The following is an 18,712-nucleotide window of genomic DNA, read 5'->3' as shown; positions in this document are numbered from 1 at the left end:
CACGTAATTGAATTTATGCTACAGTGTGAACACTGAAAGAAAGTTTCCTAATGGAATTCCTTACAGAAAACCATGGTGATAAAACTCTTTATTTTTTTTTCCCCTCATTTCTTGTTTCCTTTTCATAGCTTTCCTCCTTTTATTCTTAAAAGATGACCATGTACAAAAGTGACAAACACACCTGAATAATACTATGAAGAAAGCAAACCTCTGCAATATTCACTAATCTTTAAATGTTATGTTAGCTTTGAAATCCAAGTAAAAACATTTTAAAAAAGAGAAACATTTTAAAATAATTTCCTACAGTTTTGGTACCAAAAAAAAAAAAAAAAAAAGACATATCTAGATGTTCCCATTCTTCAGCTCCATAAACACGTAATGTGTGACAGGATGTACTATAACTGTTCCCTCTTCTCTGCCTGTTCAGGAGGAAAATAGAGACAGAAGACAGTGCATTGACATTTGTAGTTATTAATGTCTTTGACTAAGTTGTGCAGATGAAAATCTATACATCATTACTGAACAACTTAAAGTGTGTTATTTGATGGATAGAATTAGGATTCTGATTTAGGACCAAAGTCCTAAATATCCAAAGTCAGTTCCATCCTTCACCTAGCTAACTCAAAAAAGTATCCTGCATTAATTTTCTATTTTTCCCCAAATTCTCCGGTCATCTAAATATATTCTGCTAACAGTGCCCTTGACATTTTAGTGTCAAAGTTGCTGTTTCTTTCTTTGCTTATGGTGAAACCTTCTCCTGTGTCATAGTTAGTTCCCTCAGCATCAACCTGGAGGAGTCTAGTCCAGAAGGAAGCAGGTTGCCCAGGGCAGCCTGATCTACTAGTGCCTGATTAAGTGGGTGCCAACCTTGCTCTCAGCATTGGGGTTGGAAACAGATAATTTTTAAGGTCCCTTCTGACCCAAGTCTTTCTATGATTTCTTGATTTCACAAAACCACTTTGCTGCACATCCAAAGTTATTTTTTACAATGCATAATAAACATCATCCATACAGTATTGTTTGAAGTTGGATTCTTTTCTAGAGGTTACCTTTATTTAAGGCTGTCAGTGATTTTCTGGTATTCTGAAGGAACAAAGATGCAGCAAGGGAGACAGTCACTGTGCTGAGTTGATGCTTAAGTGGTCGATGCAAATAGGGGATGCTCTGACCTGTTGGCTCCCACGTTATGATCCATAGAGTAAGCCTGCCTAGTATTTCATTTTGTGTGCTGCATTTCCAAAGCTCATAAAGGCTCAACACATAAGGAGCAGCAGCCATGTGTCCTTGACACAGTTCAGCTTCTGGGTTAGAAGTCTGTCCCCTGGGCCCTGACTCATGGTGATTGATGAAGTAATGAAAGTCAGACATTATGGTTTTAAGTACCTTTAGCTACATCAAAATGTCACAAGCATGAAGGCTTAGTAACAGTATATATTAAAATGTAAAGGCCAAGGTTTAGAAAAACTCCAAGCAATGGAATTCAGAGATGGCAGATAACAATTCAGAGGTGGTAGGCAACATATTTTCTAATACATATCAACATTTTACCTAACTCACTAAAAGGATTAAGGACTCTGAAAACAATTTTGCATGCTCAGCTTGTTTGCAGCATTACAACACACCTCTGACCTCTCTCTGGTGAGAGCTTGTTCAGGTAGGTCATCCCAAATTTTGTAGCTGTGCCAGCAGTTTTCCAGAAGTGCAACATTTATACCTTATATTTATATATAATATTTTTATAAAACATTTATATTTGCAGTGTTATTGGTAAGATGTGATACATACTGTGCTTTCCATCTGAATTTGGTCATTTTTCTCTTAAACATCTTTATCAGTGTGGTCATCTTCTGTCCAGTATCTTAAACTTCTGTGCCCCTTCCTAATCAGCACTTCGCTGTGACTACCTGGGACAATTGCTTTTGCTAGCAGCTATTCCTTATGATGTTAACAATGGCAGGCAATTGTGCTGTACCCTCTCCTTCATCACAATGAGCTGATTAGCGCTGAGCTTCTGTAGGAGAGCAGGTGATCAGTCTGATGGAAAAGAGAAAGGAGTAGATAGCTGATTTCTAGATGTTCAGCAGAACACAGCGTCCAACAACTGAAATGTGCGTGAAGGATATGGAATGACAAATATCTAGGTTTCCAATGGAATGCTGGTAAACAACAAATAAGAACTGCTCCATACTCAGCAACCCCTGGAAAACACCTGTCAAAATAATTATGCGTTCACAGTAACAATAATTGTGTATCCCAGTAAATAACAAATATCAAATATTTTCTCTAGACTCCAGAAACTACAACTTATCTACCCTTTTAGTGGACTTTTATTATAATAATTAAAATAATCACTCTTCAGCCACATTTAGAAAGATCAGGTAAACACTGCTTTTGTTTTACAAATTTAGGGATTGAGACATGAGTATAGCAAGCTGCAAAATCTTAGGGAAATAATTAACAGTATAATTAAGAGTATAATTAAATTTAACTGGCATCTATTTATATGATATTGAGCCAATGAAAAACGAATATATGTTGATTTTCAGAGGGATTAAAATCTAATTTCCCACAATGTGAATCACCATATTTTGAAGGATAGCAAGCAAATTTGGTTCTCTGCTTCATTGAATTACAATTTATTTTCAACAGTATTTTTGTTTATATGTACTTTGCTTGGTTTATGAAGAATTTAATTAAGGACTGTGCAGAATTCTGAGTAAAAACAGAATATAATCACTATAAAAAGACATATATTTTTAATAGTTACTTTTAAATTTAATAAATAGATTTGAAAATAGAAGCATGTAGGGAATCATCATTCAGCCAGAGCCTCCTGTCAGGCTAATCAGAAATACATTTTCAGCCTGTTATTTCTATTAATAATTTTGAACTATTGGTAAAAAAAATTGCTAGTAAAACCTACAAATGACAGAAATTGGTAGGATATTCTAAACCTGAAGTGTAATTTTGATTAAAAACTAACCCAATTCTTCATAAATCTCATATCATTTTTTTCAGTTTACAGAAATTCAGCAAAAAGTGAAGTACTGTTGAATGAAAAGTGCAGGGTCATTATTAGAAAAGATTTTGCAATGGGAAGCTCAGTTTTATTGTCATTGTTCTAAAAAGAATGGTTTACAAATAATAAGTGATCTCAAAATGAAAGGAAATAAGTAAATCGTATTGCTAGAGCTGTAGAATTATATTTCTTTTCGTCCTCCTGGGATCACAAATAATGATAATACAGTAGCCAGAAATCTGGAACAGTTCTTATAGCTCATTTCAGACATTTAACTGTGGTTTCTAATATATTAAAGGTAAAAAATTTAAAAAAATAAATACAATAACCAAGTTTGGAACTGGTTATATGTAACTGGCTGTACTTAACATTTCTGTAATTCAGGTCTACTGACTTGACAGCGCAAACCAGGTTCTAAGATCAGCTTAATGTTATATTCATTTTTCCAGAAAATTCCTTTATTTGAATTCATAGCAGAGAATGGGATAGAGAGCTTTATCTTTATGGAGCATATGACCTAATCAAACCTGTTTGCCAGATTGACAATAATCCTAATACAGAATACTCAAAATTTGGAAAAAAAAAATCTCAAACTCATTGCATAGGTGGAGATTGTATGTTCTTAAAATGAATGCTGTCTTAGAGGGCTTGGTCATGGAGAATTTCCCTAAATAGATCTGGCGTTTTAACAGGTCTGCATTACTCCCTGTTGTTCTGTTCTGTTTTGTTTTGTTTTTAATAATTTGGTAGAAGATCTTGAAATATTACTTCCTTAGAGACAGTGTGGGATTAAATATTATCCAAAAGCAAAACTGTACATCTTGAAAACCTGAGCCATACTGGAGAGTAAAAGACAATTCACAGATAACTGATACTCTAGATCTGCGTAATGTCACTCTGTTGTAGAACAGTGGTGTTCTACACCACTACATAAATAAATAATTGTATTTGAAGAATGTGTTATATATTTATACATATTTTTATATATTTCCAAGTTTCACATACCATTCTTTACCTGTTCCTGCCTTCTTCAAATTTCTTTCTGTAACCATGAGTAAATACTGATGAGGTTGTTATTTGCATAGCAGAAGTAAGATGCACAGAATATAGTTGATTCCTTTAACCCTCAAAATCTTACTGTTTACTTCTTTACTTGCATCAGTTTACAAAGTCCTAATTTGAGGAATCTTTGGGATAATAGGCTTAATAAATGCAATAACAAATAGCCTATTCTCATTTTGGCCATTGTACTGTTGACCCACATTATTTGTCATGGGTTTTTGAATACAATTGTAGAACAATACAAAAGTTTTCCCTGGTTAAAATTTTACTGAACTAGTTTTTTAAATATTCAGCATGATAGGCAATTTTTTTCTGGAGAAAGATTTCTCCATGAGGTGCTTAGCTTCCCTTGTCGATGCTGTAATCAGTGAAGGATTTCCTATAATCTCCCAGAATTTATTCATGGTTATGTTTCTTAGTGATCTCAGTTATTTTGCATAGCTAGCAATAATTTGCATTTTCACTGTACATGTGAATGCGCATAATATGCTGCACCAGATGAAAGGCTCATCCAGCTCTGTACCTTGTCTCCATCAGTTAGATGGTGTGTTTCTGTGCTTTCTGGCAGATGCTGGAGGAAAGAGCACAAGAAAGTAAGCAAATAGAATATACTAGAAATTATTAATGAACAAACAAAAAACAGAACAGGAGATACGCCACTGTTTGCTCACATCTTTAATATTGTCAGTAATTCTGATTTCTTCCCTGTGTGGGGTAAAAAAAAAAAAAAAAAAGAATGCTTTCAAAACTGGAAGATCCAGAGTTCTGATAAGAAGGTACTTGAAGATAAGGATTATCATCCTAATGAGTCATGAGAAAGTAGACTAAGACTCTCTACTCTTGTATGCTTTTCAGTGTACAGGAAAATAACTAAGTCAATTTGAAGAAAAAGTTGAAAGTAAACTGAAAAAGTGGAATAGTAAACTCTGAACAAGAGCTTTCTTTGTGTGTATGATCCCGTGGGATACAGGACAGCAGTGAAGAAAACAACTCTTAGATATGTGCATAAATTGGCATTATGGTTATGAAGACAGCTCTGCTATCTGTAGCCAGTCAGTAGTGGAAGTAAGGAAAAGAGGAGAAAGGGAATTACGGGCCTATGTTTCAAGCATGCAAGACAAAAATCTTCTCTTGATATTATAATGAAAACCCCATCATACTGGTTGCTTCAGAGTCTGATTTCAGGAGTAGCATAGCACAAATTGGACAAAGTTGTTGAATGGATATGACTATCCATACTGATATACTATTTGTGTGTGATATTGGTATTATGTGCATTTTAATATTTGTGAGAAAATACCTACATTAAGAATGAAATCTGCTTTGCATTCTTTGTTATTGAATACACACTGACAATTTATATGAAATTTACAAAAATACCAAATATGAAACTTGCGATTTCTCTAACAATTATGTACTTTATCCAACAGGAAAAAAGGATGGAGTGTTTAATGATATCATTCTTTGCTTTTAGCTGTGCAAACTGTAGTCTCCACTATGTATCAGTTGAGATCAATCTCAGTAACCTATGACATATTTACTTGCAGTAAGTTTTATTGTAAGTGATAAATGAATATGATACTAATGGATCAATTAAGAAAACTTTCGGGTTAGTGATCTTTTTTTAATTAAAAAAACAACAACAATATTTCATGCTCACACTGCCTTTTTATTCATGGTTGAATATTAATGCTTGATTAGTTGATACATTATCAGCCAGAAATATAAAGACCCTTTGGTATCTGCCTTTTTTTTTAATAGTAGACTGAAGTATATAATAGATTGTGAAAACTGATAACAGTTTACAGAAAGTCATATAAAGGCATTGCCATGCTATAACTTTCTTGTGGTTTGAGCTGCTAGTAGATTTCTGTTACTGTAGACAGTAGAAGTTAAATTTAAGCTTGTCTAATTGCAAGTAAATTGCTCTGTGAGCACTGCAGGATGAAAATAAAAACAACAAACCCAAGATTCTATCTTTGACATGAAGCAGGATAGAAACATAGGGATGTGCCTGAACTGTTAGTACAAACAACAACAAAAGATTAGAATAAATAGTACTTACAGATATTGATGACAAAGCTAATTCATTGTCAGGGTTACCAATACTGAATCTGCAGAGCCTCACTTTCTCGTAAGTTGACCATAAACAAATAAATTCAATAATCTAATAAACTAATGAAGAAATAAATCTTTATGCTTAATCTACTTGTCATTTTGGAAATAATTTTCCCTTAAGAAGTTTCAGAATGACAATGCACATGATCTTTTTCCAGCTTTAAAACCCCCATGAAACCAAAATTTCCAATTGAATCTTTTTATTACTTAGAACCTGTCATCAGAGAAAGTGATGCTACAGTGTAGAAGATGTGTCTGGAAAGCCAGCATAGCAGAATAGAAATTTTGACAATGGAAAAAAAACATACAAGGAATGGAATAAAATGCAGTACTTAATGGCAGTGTTGTAATGACATCTTTGACTATTGAAGACGATAGGTAGAAGTCAACAGGTTTTGATACATTAGGATAGGATGGTTCTTTGAGGTCAATTTCCTTCTGACGTAATATTTTCAATAGTTGACATTTTCTGCGAAAAAAGAACAAAACAAATCTTTAATGCACACAACATGTGTCATTTGTTTAGATATTCTACACTGTTGTAAAATAGATTTCTTGTAACTGTTTCTAGCAGTTCCGTCTTAAGTGTCTTTCAACAATATTGTAAGTTCATTTTTTGTAGTTATTTCTGAACGTGTAATTCCATCATTCCAGATATATGAAAACACTCGTCTGAGAGTTTTCAAAAATGAGCGTATTTTGTTTTCTGTTATTGCCCACTGTTTACTTCTCTCATCCCTCTGCAGAGTTCCACCACCTTTCTGTAACATACTATGTGTCTTAGTAATTGCCTCAATGAAGTTGCCTGAAGGACAAACAGAAGCCCCATTAACTCTGAAGTATAATATGTGTTTGACAAGTATTCATAAAATAGTTTTTGTTTTTTTTCCCTCTATACTGACTATGTCTATATAGAGGATTAATTACAATATAGTCAAGACTCTCATAGAGCAAACCACTGGAAATACAAGATTTGCCTTCCACTCTTCACACATTGAAAAGAAAAAGAGATTGTATGCTTTACAAGAAGACCTTAGTATGGATCTTGTTAATATAAATGAGAATAAACAGATGGGTCCAAATTCAGAAGTAGTGCATAAAATATTATTCAACTAGGCTCATATTTGCTCATATTCCCTTAAAAATTCTATGTACTTTGTAGCAATAAGTCTAAAACTAATTTAATATATGTCCTGAAAGTAGCATGGCAATAAATCTATTGGAGCTTGGCTGCTAGTGGCATTGGTATTAAATATTTAGCTGCAATTTTACAGAATAGGGAAGCATGATGAGGGCAGTAGTATGACTGCAGCCACAAAGTATGGATTAACAATTTAAATGCTGCAAGTATCTCTTAAATTCAGATTAAGAATTGATAACTATTGAATGCAGAGTAGGGAAAATGGACGGAGTAAACTATGGTTCCATTTCTTGGTTCAGGGTTGCTGAGAATGGAAAACATATCTGTGGTCAGGGTTGTACTCATTAGTCAGTCACTTCTTGGGTAGCCACTACTCTCTTGGCTCTTTTCTAATCCTGTCTTCAGAGTATCAGTTGCATTATTTTTCAATTTTTCCACTGTAAGAATTAAAAATCAGTTTAAATGTGTCATCTGTTGCATCTTAAAAACATAAATTAACAGAGAGAAATGTATATATAAGCAATCACTTCCACTAAGTTATCAAGTAAACTTCTTCAATACTCAGAAATTTGAAAAATGAGCTCATAAATGAGTAGTGCTTTGTTTCCTGTCAGGCATATGTATATTATTAGATGTAACTTCAACCCACTCTGGAAATAATTTTAGTCCAGTTTCTACCAGTTTAAGGAAGAGATAGGTTATTCTGCTCAAGGTTAACTATAAAGTTTGTAGCATTTCACTGGAGCAACTAGTTAAAATTTTCGATTGTGGTGTGGAGCTAGCACAGCAGTGGGATTGTATACTCTTTGGGACTCAATAATGAAGATCTGTCAAAAGCAAAATGAGTTTTTTTTTTTTAATTTCTTGGGAAATAAATTAGAAATTCAGAAAATTTGTTATGAGATGAAGATGAAAAGGTCTATTGGGCTTCAGAACACTGAAGCTAGGGAATGGAAAGCTAGTGTTCTGAAGCATGGGTTGATAGGGACAGAAAAGGAAACAGAAGGGAAATCAAATAAGAGAGAGAAAGGTAATAGGGCTCTCATACAGGTTTCATGAGTTTTAAATAAATGTAATAACAACTTAAAAATTCATATGGTTTTAATCTAATGCAAATCAAACTTATGCAGTTCAGAGCTGCACTTGACATAAAACATTATGGCTATCAAAAAAATATTCTCATCCTTATTTCCCATACTTGTAATACCAAAAAAAAAAAAAGGACAGATTTCTCATGAGAATGTATATCCATCTTGACAATGAAATACTTGACATGCCTTGCTCTTGGTAAGTACACTGTTTCTCATAATGCAGTTTGTTCTGCAACTCTTCTCTAACTGCATTTGACATGAGTATTCCTTCTCTCAGTGTCTCTTGCAATGCTGATATTCTATCTGTGGAAAAAAAAAATGAGCAAAGCAAAAAAACCCTTTTCTCAATCTTATCATTTTTTTTGAAAACACACTCTGCCTCCTGGTCTTGAAAGCAGAACAGTTGAATTGGTCTTCTAAGCGAGGGTACTGATCCTACTTACAATTCTGCTCTAGAAAACTCCAATACCCATGTAGTGCTTCTTGCAGAGTTCCACTCCAAACAACACATGGAAATCATAAAAACCTCATCCGTACAGATGAGTTTGCTTCCTCTGTAGATATATAGAAAAATAAAATGATTTGGTCTGAACAAGAGAAATATTCTTAAGAACAGACTGTTGTATTCACTTGTAAAATGGTTATACACGTTAAAAAAAATAATCTGGGAGTCAGTAGAGAAGCTTGATTTTGCAATCCCTACCTTCTAGAGAAGGACAGAGACTTAGAATTCACTTTTTTTTTTCTTCTTTCCAAAAGAAGGAAACAGCTGGGAAAGACAACCACACTAAACCAAATCAGAACAAAAATACCTACCTGATTGAAAAGGTAGGAAGGTTGAATATATTTATATATTGTGCACAAACATAAGGCCAGTAAGCTGGTGGTGAGATGTTGGGTTGCTAGTGGGCTGTAGGTCAATGGGCAGTTGTATTGTTAGCTGTGCATTGCTCAGCAGGTGGCTAGTAATTGCATTGTGGTTATGTATACATTATTATAATTGCATTTTTTTTTTCCATTTTCCTTTTCTGTCTTAGTAAATAGTTTTTATCTCAACCCACAAGTTCAATTTTGTCTCCACTTCAGTCCCTTACCCACTTGATGGGGACCGAGCAAACAGGTGTCTGGTGCTGAGCTTCTCCTGGGTTACATTGCAACGTAAATTAACTCTAACTTTGATCTACCTTGCAGAATGAAAAATATTTCATCTCATTCCACGTGTTGTGAAAAGTAATCTTCAACATGGTTGGAATTTCAGTTCAAATATCATGTGATAACATCATGATTATCCAAACCATCTACATCACTTTGTGTGGGATCTAAAACTCGCAAGAACATAGAGGTTAATGAAATTGCTGGGGTTTGCTTCCTCAGAGGTCAGAGCTACCACAGTAATGCTTCATCATTACATTTCATATTTCTATTCTAATTGGATCAGAATTTATAGTTGAAAATTTAAAAGCTATGTAAAAGGAAAATACAAAAAGTGACCCTAACTTTTTTAAGCATCAAAGAAGCTCTCATAAAGTTCAGGTAATTCTCATTTTATTGGAACATGTTTAATTATTTTTTCTCAAACAGAGCTTTATGAATTCTTACACTTTTTAATCATTCATGACAGATGTTTTAGGAGCTGTGAGAAAATTAGATCAGCAACCTTGAAAATTGTTTACAAAGATGTTGCCTGGCAAGTCACTGTCACCTTTTGTCATATCAGAAACTCTCTTCAGGTAATGAGATCCCTGAAAAAAATGTAAAGAAATTATAAGTATGCTACATGTTTTTCTTATATAAATATATATGTATATATTACTTTTAAAATGTTTTGTTAGAAATCCAAAGAAAAAGCCATATAAAAAAAAAGAATGTTTTTAGCTCCAAAAGCAACACTGATTTGTTTCCATGTCATCAGAATCTTTCTCTTCTGTTCAAAAAGGCTGTTAGTGGAGCTAGTCTATCAATATATTTGAATACTGATGATGATAAACTTTTGTCTTTTCAGTTGTATTGTTTTATATATGATTTCTCTGATATACTAGACTTACATCCTCTAACATAGAGAAAAAATAGTGTTGCAAATACCCTTTGAATTATATTGGAGCCTTCAGAAAAAGTCTGGTAAAGGTTGTAATGAACTGGAACAAGATTTTGAAGGATAATTTTCTTTTGAAAGATAATGAAAGATACCATAAAAATAAGGATGACTAAGTTATTTCCTGCTGCCTTCCATGCAAGATGTTTTCATTCAGTGGATAACTAGCGTACTGCTGTGTACTATGTGTTGTAAAGAAGCTGAACTCAGACTAATTTATGAAGTAGTCAAAAAAAATCAGCTTTATCTCTGGAAAACATTACATGGTTTCATTAATGACTTTTAGCTATTTGAAACTTTACATTTGCTATCTGTAGCTGAAGTTAGTGAACTACTTAATTGCACACTTAACTGGCAAGAAGTAGGAAGGTGTCTAAATGTATGCTTAAGAACTTGGTGACCTGAGGTTTGTTATATATTCGAAGTATGCAGTGTTATGTCTTGGCAAATGTCATCATTGCATCAAGATGGCATCCTTACAACATTACACAATTACTCAGTCTACTAACTGTACTCTTCATGGTGCAGTGGAATTGCCAGGTTACAGCCTGAACCAATGGTTAAGCACCAGGTGAAGAGGCAGGGCTAACCCAGTGAGCTCAGGTGCAAGCAATGCACCTGAGAGACCAGAAAGGGTGGAGCCAGGATCCACCCCTCCTCACCCCTCATTTAAGGGTTAGCAGCTAAGTGTGCCCTGTCTCTGTATGGGTGGCAATTGTACTCCTCTTGGGCTGTCACTGGTTGTTTGAAGGGGTGAGCTAATTTAATTTCTTTTTTACTTGTTATTGTTCTGTAGGGTTTGTATCCCACTAGCAGGTACTGTCATTGCATTCTTTTCCCAGGAGAATAGGAATCATTACTTTCAGAGCAGCCTTTGTAAAATATATAGTTAATGCATAGATAGTAACAAAACTTATTTTAATACTTCTTATTAAAGCATATAAAAAGAGAGTACACTAGTTTTATATTTTTTCTTAATGTTTGATCTTGTTTCTGTGAAACTAATGTGTCAGGCTGGTTTGATGGTAGTGGTTGCAATTCTTGGTTCTCAAGGTATTCAGCAGAGACTTTTGATGAAATTCTACTGTCTGTATTTCATCTTTCAAAATAGCTGTTCACAAATGTATGTACTTGCAAAAAGTGATGACACATACAAGGTGTGACTGTGAATTGAGGAATAGTTCTTTCTGGTAAGAGAGGGCATGTAAAAGTCTGGTTAAGAGACTTGAGCGAATTTTTAATTGCAGCTCTATAGATTCTATCTGAAAGTAATGTTTTTATGTAAACTGAAAGTGGAGTTGCAAATAAAAAAAAAAAAATTATTGGCTGCCTTGAAGCATATTCTCAAACTTCTTTACCAAAACAAAAAGCTTGGCTGCATATTTCTTTGCTGTTCCCAGGACTGTGTTTAGCCAATGCATCAAAATAAGTGAAATCACTTGCTGTAACTTGAGTCTGTGTTGCACTGTCCTGGTTTCAGCCCAGATAGATTTAATAGTGCACCGACATTTAGTGTTCAGTGGTGCTGAGCAGCCAGGCTGCTTGGCAGGGCACAGCTGCTGCCATGATGACACCACAGCAGGATGTGGGCTGCAATGTGAGCTGTGCTGGACCATGTGTGGCCTGTGAGTAATGAGTGGAACATGCCTGCCCTAGCACCTGTTTTAAGAGGAAACAGTGGTTATCAAGGAAAGATCTGCTACTGCGTATCTCCAGTGAGTGTTAATACATTTGTGAAGGTAAATCAGCATAGCTTGAATTAAGAAAGAAGGGAGAATGAGAAACTGACAGGAAAAAACTGAGGCAATGACATGGTTATAAAGGGAAGGTTTTGGTACTTATTTGAAACATCTAGCTTGCCTTCAGGAAGGTTTTTTTATTGACCTTAAGTGGGGGTGATCCCTGAGAGGAGGGTGATGTTTCTCTGAGTATACAATAACACTGTACCTTTTAGAATTTCAAAGAGATGGATATGGGGCAGTGAGCTGCTTATTTTCATTTGCTATGAAAGATGGGTGTTCTGGGTCTAGTTCTGAAGACGAAGAGAAAGTGGAAAGAGATTAAAAAGAAGTGACTTCCATATTTCATTGTAATTAGAAATAGTCACGAAGAGAATTAGAAAAATTGGGTGCAGTTGTTTTTACACAATGACTACTTAACTAATGTATTCTTGTTTAAGAAGGAATTATTTCATCAGTACCTAAAACCATATCACATGAAACTATATTGTGTTTATTATGCATTCATAATATGCTAAACAGCTGAATCTACACTCAGAACTCTGATGTAATATTTTAAATGCAAATAAGCATAGGAGAAGCTACAAGGTTACATTTTTATTTTTAAAATGATGCATATGATGAAAGTCAGTCTACAGTACTCTGTAGACTGACAAATGTAAAAAATACATTTGTTCTCCTCTAATGTTTAAAGATCAAAAACATGGGAAGTGAGTATGTTGGGAAAGCACCAAGAATGGTTGCTTCACCTTAAGAGGAAAACTGGCGATGTTAAGGATTTCCTGACAGTTAAGAGCATTTTAGCACTTCTTTCTTATGGGTTTTTTTTTTACGCTTCTTTCTTTGCTGCTTGGTCTTAAGAGATAGAAATGGTAGTACATAACTGGTAGTTAGGCTTTGTTTTTGTTTTTTCAAATGACTTTTACATCTTAATTAGCTTTTGTTGTAATTGAGGGAGGTGGCATAAGGCTTCTTATGCTAATATTTACACAAAGAACAAGTACTTGTCAGGAAAGTGACATAATTATATTCACTGAGTGTTACTATATTCATTGAGTATCCTACTTCTAGAAGGATTGCCTTAGTAAGTCATATAAAAGGCTTGTGGCAGTGCATATGAAGGATAAAAATGCTTGATCAATTTATAATATTCTGTGGTACCAGAGATCCAAGATGCTGATTGTTCATTTATGGTTCTTTAATAGATTAAACTCAAAAAGTAATGTATAACTGGCAAGACAGAACCTTGAAGAAAAATTTCACATATTTCCATAAAAAATGTTTCTGAAAGTGTTTTGGTCTTGATTACATATCATTAATCATAATGCTAAACATAATGCTTATATTGAGGTTGCTGTTAACACTTCAGTTGGTACATAATCTATCCAAAGAGACTGGGAATTTTTGTGTTAGTCATATGTGAGCTTGTATTTCTGTTGGTGTTCTAGTCCTGCTTGTCTGCACTTCTAGGTATGGCTGTAGACACAGCTAGTGCCAGGCTGCTTATATCTGGTGTATGGAATGAGCTGAGCCATGCTGTCTGTGTTCCTGTGATTTCTAGACAAGGCAAAGCAGCTGGAGCTGGTGATAAGGATCTGGCTGGTATGTAAGTAAATGTGGTTGAAGAGCTAGTTGATGGTGCTACTTTAAACAAAGTTCACTCTTCTTTCATTGTCTTTATATCCCATTTAATGTTGAAATTGTTTGAATACATCAACATTCATAGAATCTGGTTCCCTTTTAACTTTAGTGATTTGGGATCTGCAGCTTGGAGATGGAATTACAACACTGATGGTCCTAAGTGCAAGCCTAAACTGTAGCACACTCCTTAGGGCTGATCTGGTGAGTTAATGCAGCCTAGTGCCTTTTTTGAGCTATCTGACAGAGCATCAACCATGGTACCTATGCTGCAGAAGGATTTCCAGAGCCCTCTCAGCTGCGTACACAATACTTTCCCCAGGGAATCTTCCTTAACTTAGAGCAGAGAAGTAAAGCAGTCTAAACATTGATCTGGTCCTTCCTTCAAAGGTTAACTGTGCAGGGGGTGAAACTTCACAGCAAATGATTGAACATGCATTTATTTATAATACATGCTCTAATAAAGATATTTCAAAATTGGCCCTCTCTTCAAGCCCCTGATGCCACAGTTTAAAGGCCAGTATACAGGGTAGGTTTTCTCCTTAGTACATCTGAATTAAAGTGTTAAATGATAACAAGCATATATTCTCACAATTAAGTTATGCATTATATTTTTTCACTGAGAAATCTGGGTTAGAAAAATTCTTTGCCTCCCTCCCCTGACTTGAGACTACTTGTTGCTGCAGCAGTTAGAGTTCACCATCCCTCAGTTTTTTCCCCCAACTTTATGGGACTGCTGCAAACTGGATCATGGAAATGGAGCAGGTTACAGGTAAATCTACAAAATGTCTTAAGTAGCATGTATGTTTGTGTGTATGTGACTGTCTTCAACATCTCTGTTACAGAGGCGATGTTTGAAGACTGACTTACAAACCTGTGCTGGGAACGCTGCCTGGGTGGCACTCTGACATGCAGGCAGAAGTGGAGTGCGGGTACCTTAATGTAGTTCTGCTGAAAGCAATGTTCAACTGTCCTGCTGCTTTTAAGCAGGGGATTAGTGCTTACTATTGTCTGTCCCTTTTATTTGCAATTCTCCTCATGTTCAAAATATTTTTATTTCAGGATTTTTCCCTTAGTTTCCAGCCATGTTATCTGTATGTTTATACATTTGATTGTCCAGAGTTTTCAGTTCTGCGATGCCCTTTACAAACTCCTAAAAATGTCAGTGGCTAAGATATTGAATTCATGTGGGTGTTCATTTCTTTTGTTGTTGTTTTCGTTTTCCAGTCTTATACATCAGCAGGAGAACTTAATGTATAGTGAATCACTCCTTAGTCATTTTAATTAGCACGTGGTTCCTCAACTTCCCAAGTGCTGACAGCTAGTTCTTTCTGCCATGTACCTTGTGGGACCTTGCTATGGTGATGCTTCATTCTTCTGATGCTGACTGATGGGCTCTTGTGTCTGACTGCGACTGTTCTGTTACTGTACAATGCTGTCCTTTCACCCCTTGCTGCTGATTGCAGCTCTGCCAACCTGAACCCCCTCAGCTGCTGTACTTCCAGCCACCCACACTTCTCATCCTATGCATGGGAGAGATGCAGTGCAGTGCAGCACTGGAACATGGAGTGATCGTAATCACAGGCACAGTGCATACCTGCAGTGTCACTGCTGAGCTCTCACCTGCTATGAACCATTAAAACTGGGCGCCTAATATTTTTATAGCATTTACTCAGATTACTCAGATGGCATGTATATGAATATTAAGGTAGATATCAGTAGTATGTTTATACATACTAATTTTAACTTTAGAGAAAGAAATAGCAGAATATGAGGAACATTATAGAAGGGTTTTCATTGTTAATAATCTAAAACTTCAGAATTGCAGCTTTACACTTGTGTTGTAGATTTCATTCCAGAAAGCACTGTTGTTTTATAGAAAAGATCTAGCTTTAGAAGGATTTTTAGAGAAGTTTTTGGATGCTTAAAACTTTAGTAATCCTGAAGACCTACAGATTATGTATTGCTGTTACTGGTGATTTTAGTTTCTTACATTAACCATATTGTATGGCTTTTCTTTTTAGAGAACAGAAAATTGTTAATTGTTTTTCAAAACAATGCACATCTTCCAGCTTCTCCTGCTACTTTAAAGTTTTCATATTGACTAGAAACATACACAGCTGAAAAAGTAGCAGCATGGATTTAGACCTTTTCTAGAATATGGAATTTTTGTGAATTGTGTCCATTAAAATATTTTATTTACCTTATATCCTTCTGAACTGTTATGGACTAGCAGCCCTTTAAGGGCGAAAAAAATAGAAGGAAAATTCAACCTCTATCATTGTTCAGTTGGCTAAATATATATAAAGCATTTCTAGTAAAAGAAACTCCTCTATTGAATCTACCACATTAAACAAACATTTATCCTAGCATTTAACTCATAGGTAACAAATGAAGTGTAGGAAAGCCAGCGGACTCAAGTTATTCAGTGTAGAAAGGAAGCAAGCTCTGCAGCAGATTTAACTAATCTACACTTCCTTGTTCTTTTGTACTTCACCACTCATTATCTTGTAGTAGATAAGAAAGAGTTTATAATAACCTGAGCTTTATGAAGATGTCCAAAAATATTTGGCCTATGTCACTTTTCATCAAAAAGGATAAAAATCCGGCATTTAACATATGCTCACTTTTTTGCACATATATACCTTAGAACGTTTCATGTTTCTAGTTTATTAAAAGATAGCCATAATATAGTAGCATGACCCTTTCAGTCTATTACTCTTCAAGTTGATTTGGTCTCAGCTTTTATATTAGATGTAACAAATACATTTCTTCTGAAGTATTTCTGTTCTTGCTACATGCAGCACATTTCACCAGTGGCTTTAATACATGCAAACCAAGTTATCTAATTTTATTTTAAAGATAGAGGCTTGAATAGGAGTATAAAACTAAGGACTTGCAAAAATATGAAATTATGTCAAAGATTGTAATCCACTGGCATGTTACTTTTTATGTATAGCCAAGCTTTAACTTGTGCAACACAAAAATGATAGCTTATATTGTCCTTTTGAACGTGGTGCAGTCAAGGTTTTTTCCTTCTCAAACCATACACACAAGCACACTGTTATTACTTTTTTCCTTTCCTGCCCAATTTGTACCCTTCATAACAAAATATCAGCCTTAGCCTGCCACACAGTCATTTCTCTGCTGTGACAGCACAGAGGAAAGAGCAAAGGGGTAGCTAGCAAGGGAAATCCCTGACACCAGTCAACTGGCTCAATAGAGTTCTGCCTGCAAACTGCATGGGAAAAGATGAATTGTTTGCACAGAAAGAATAGACAGAGAAGGTCAGAGAAGCTGTGGAAAACTTACTCGACTTTGTTCTCTCAATGCGGGATGGGAAGCTGCTATGCAGATCTTTCAGGATGTAAATCTGTAAGGTAGCACTGCAACAGCTTTCAGAGGCAGACTAAGCCATAAATTTTACAGGACCCCTTATCCATCAAACACTGGGGTAGAAAAAGTGTTGGAGGAAGAGAATGTGTGTGCTGTAGAAGCAGCATGTGAGGTCTGGTGTGCACTCTGAGTGCTGTTTTTTCAAATGCTTGAGAGAATACAGTCTGTGGACGTTTCTCTTTGCAAGGCAAAGCTATACCATATAGGACTGACACTAATATGGCATAGAGATAAAATAATTTTATAGGATGCAACATTGGGAGAATTGGGGGGGTGATACTATTACCATTTCACAGGCATCTCTCCAAACACCTTTGCAATTCTGTTGAAAAGGTATTATCTATGCTTTGCAAAATGATCACTTCATTTTTGTCAGGGTTCTGTCTATGAAAATGAGATAGAATAATTAAATATGTTTCTGTTCAACAGAACAGTTGCAACTGTTAACTTGCTGTAAAACAAAACAAGAAAATGAAAAATCACAAAGAATTTAAGAAGCCAAATGAAAATTCTTCTTGTGATTAACTCTGGTATTCACATCAATCAAACTTCTCCTCATTGCCCCTCTTATTTTGATTATTCCTTAGAAATATTTAATTAGAAGAAGACCTCTGTCACAAAATGAATATTACAGAGTCAAAACATTTGCCTATGAGTGTTAACAGGAACAAAGTACTTGATTTGGGGTCTCAAGCATCCCACTTTGACTGCATATAAAGAGTTTCTGTTGCTAAGCTTTTTGTGGCAAAACTCCATTGTGAACTTCAATAATTTTTCCTCTAAAGATTTTTTTGCTAAAATTGACTTTTTCTTGAAGTTTGCTATGGGTGGTTAGTAACTGAGAAAACGTTTTGGTATTTTAGTGAGCTGTCAGTGGTTTACGGGTGTTCAGCCCAGTTCTGTGATGAATGGGACAGGGGACCCACAGGCCCATGCCCTGGGAAAAAGGTAAGGAGATGGCCCTGAGAGCAAAGAACAGCGGCAACAATCTGAGGAGAAACAAACTAATTTTCTAAATAAGATATCGGAATGCAAAAAAACACACTATAATACAATATAATTACAATTTAAGCTGATAAATCCAATACAGAGAGAGAATGTCCCAAAATCAAGGTAGGCCTTACTCTACTACTGATGATAAGACAGCTGGAGAGCGAGGTGCTGCCAAGATGAGAGACGGGCCGAAAAAGGACGAGGTCTCGTGATCTGCAAGTTTTTATCTTTTCCCTCTGGCCAGAAATGGTAACAGAGGAGCAAAGTACCGTGGGGAATGTAGTAGTCCTTCTCTTCTGGGAACCAGGTACATCCACTATATGATGTTATGATGTGGAATACCAGTAACTGAAAATCATAAAACCATGACAGTGAGCCATGACAGCAATATGTTAACTATTTCTTGAGTTTCTTCCTGGAAAC

At 35.4% G+C, this 18,712-nt stretch overlaps 1 long non-coding RNA gene across 2 annotated transcripts; it reads left to right on the top strand.

The window, feature by feature from the left end:
• Positions 11,206–17,364, top strand: LOC110394277. 2 transcript variants are annotated; one of them, XR_002435510.1, is made up of 4 exons: positions 11,206–11,276; positions 13,733–13,864; positions 14,013–14,104; positions 14,746–17,364. It is a non-coding gene; the product is annotated as an uncharacterized LOC110394277 (long non-coding RNA). The 2 variants fall into 2 exon arrangements; XR_002435509.1 differs by lacking the exon at positions 14,013–14,104.

Source organism: Numida meleagris, chromosome 2 (genome assembly GCF_002078875.1).
Source record: "Numida meleagris isolate 19003 breed g44 Domestic line chromosome 2, NumMel1.0, whole genome shotgun sequence".
Classification (NCBI taxonomy): domain Eukaryota; kingdom Metazoa; phylum Chordata; class Aves; order Galliformes; family Numididae; genus Numida; species Numida meleagris.
This window is presented reverse-complemented; position numbering and strand designations above follow the sequence as displayed.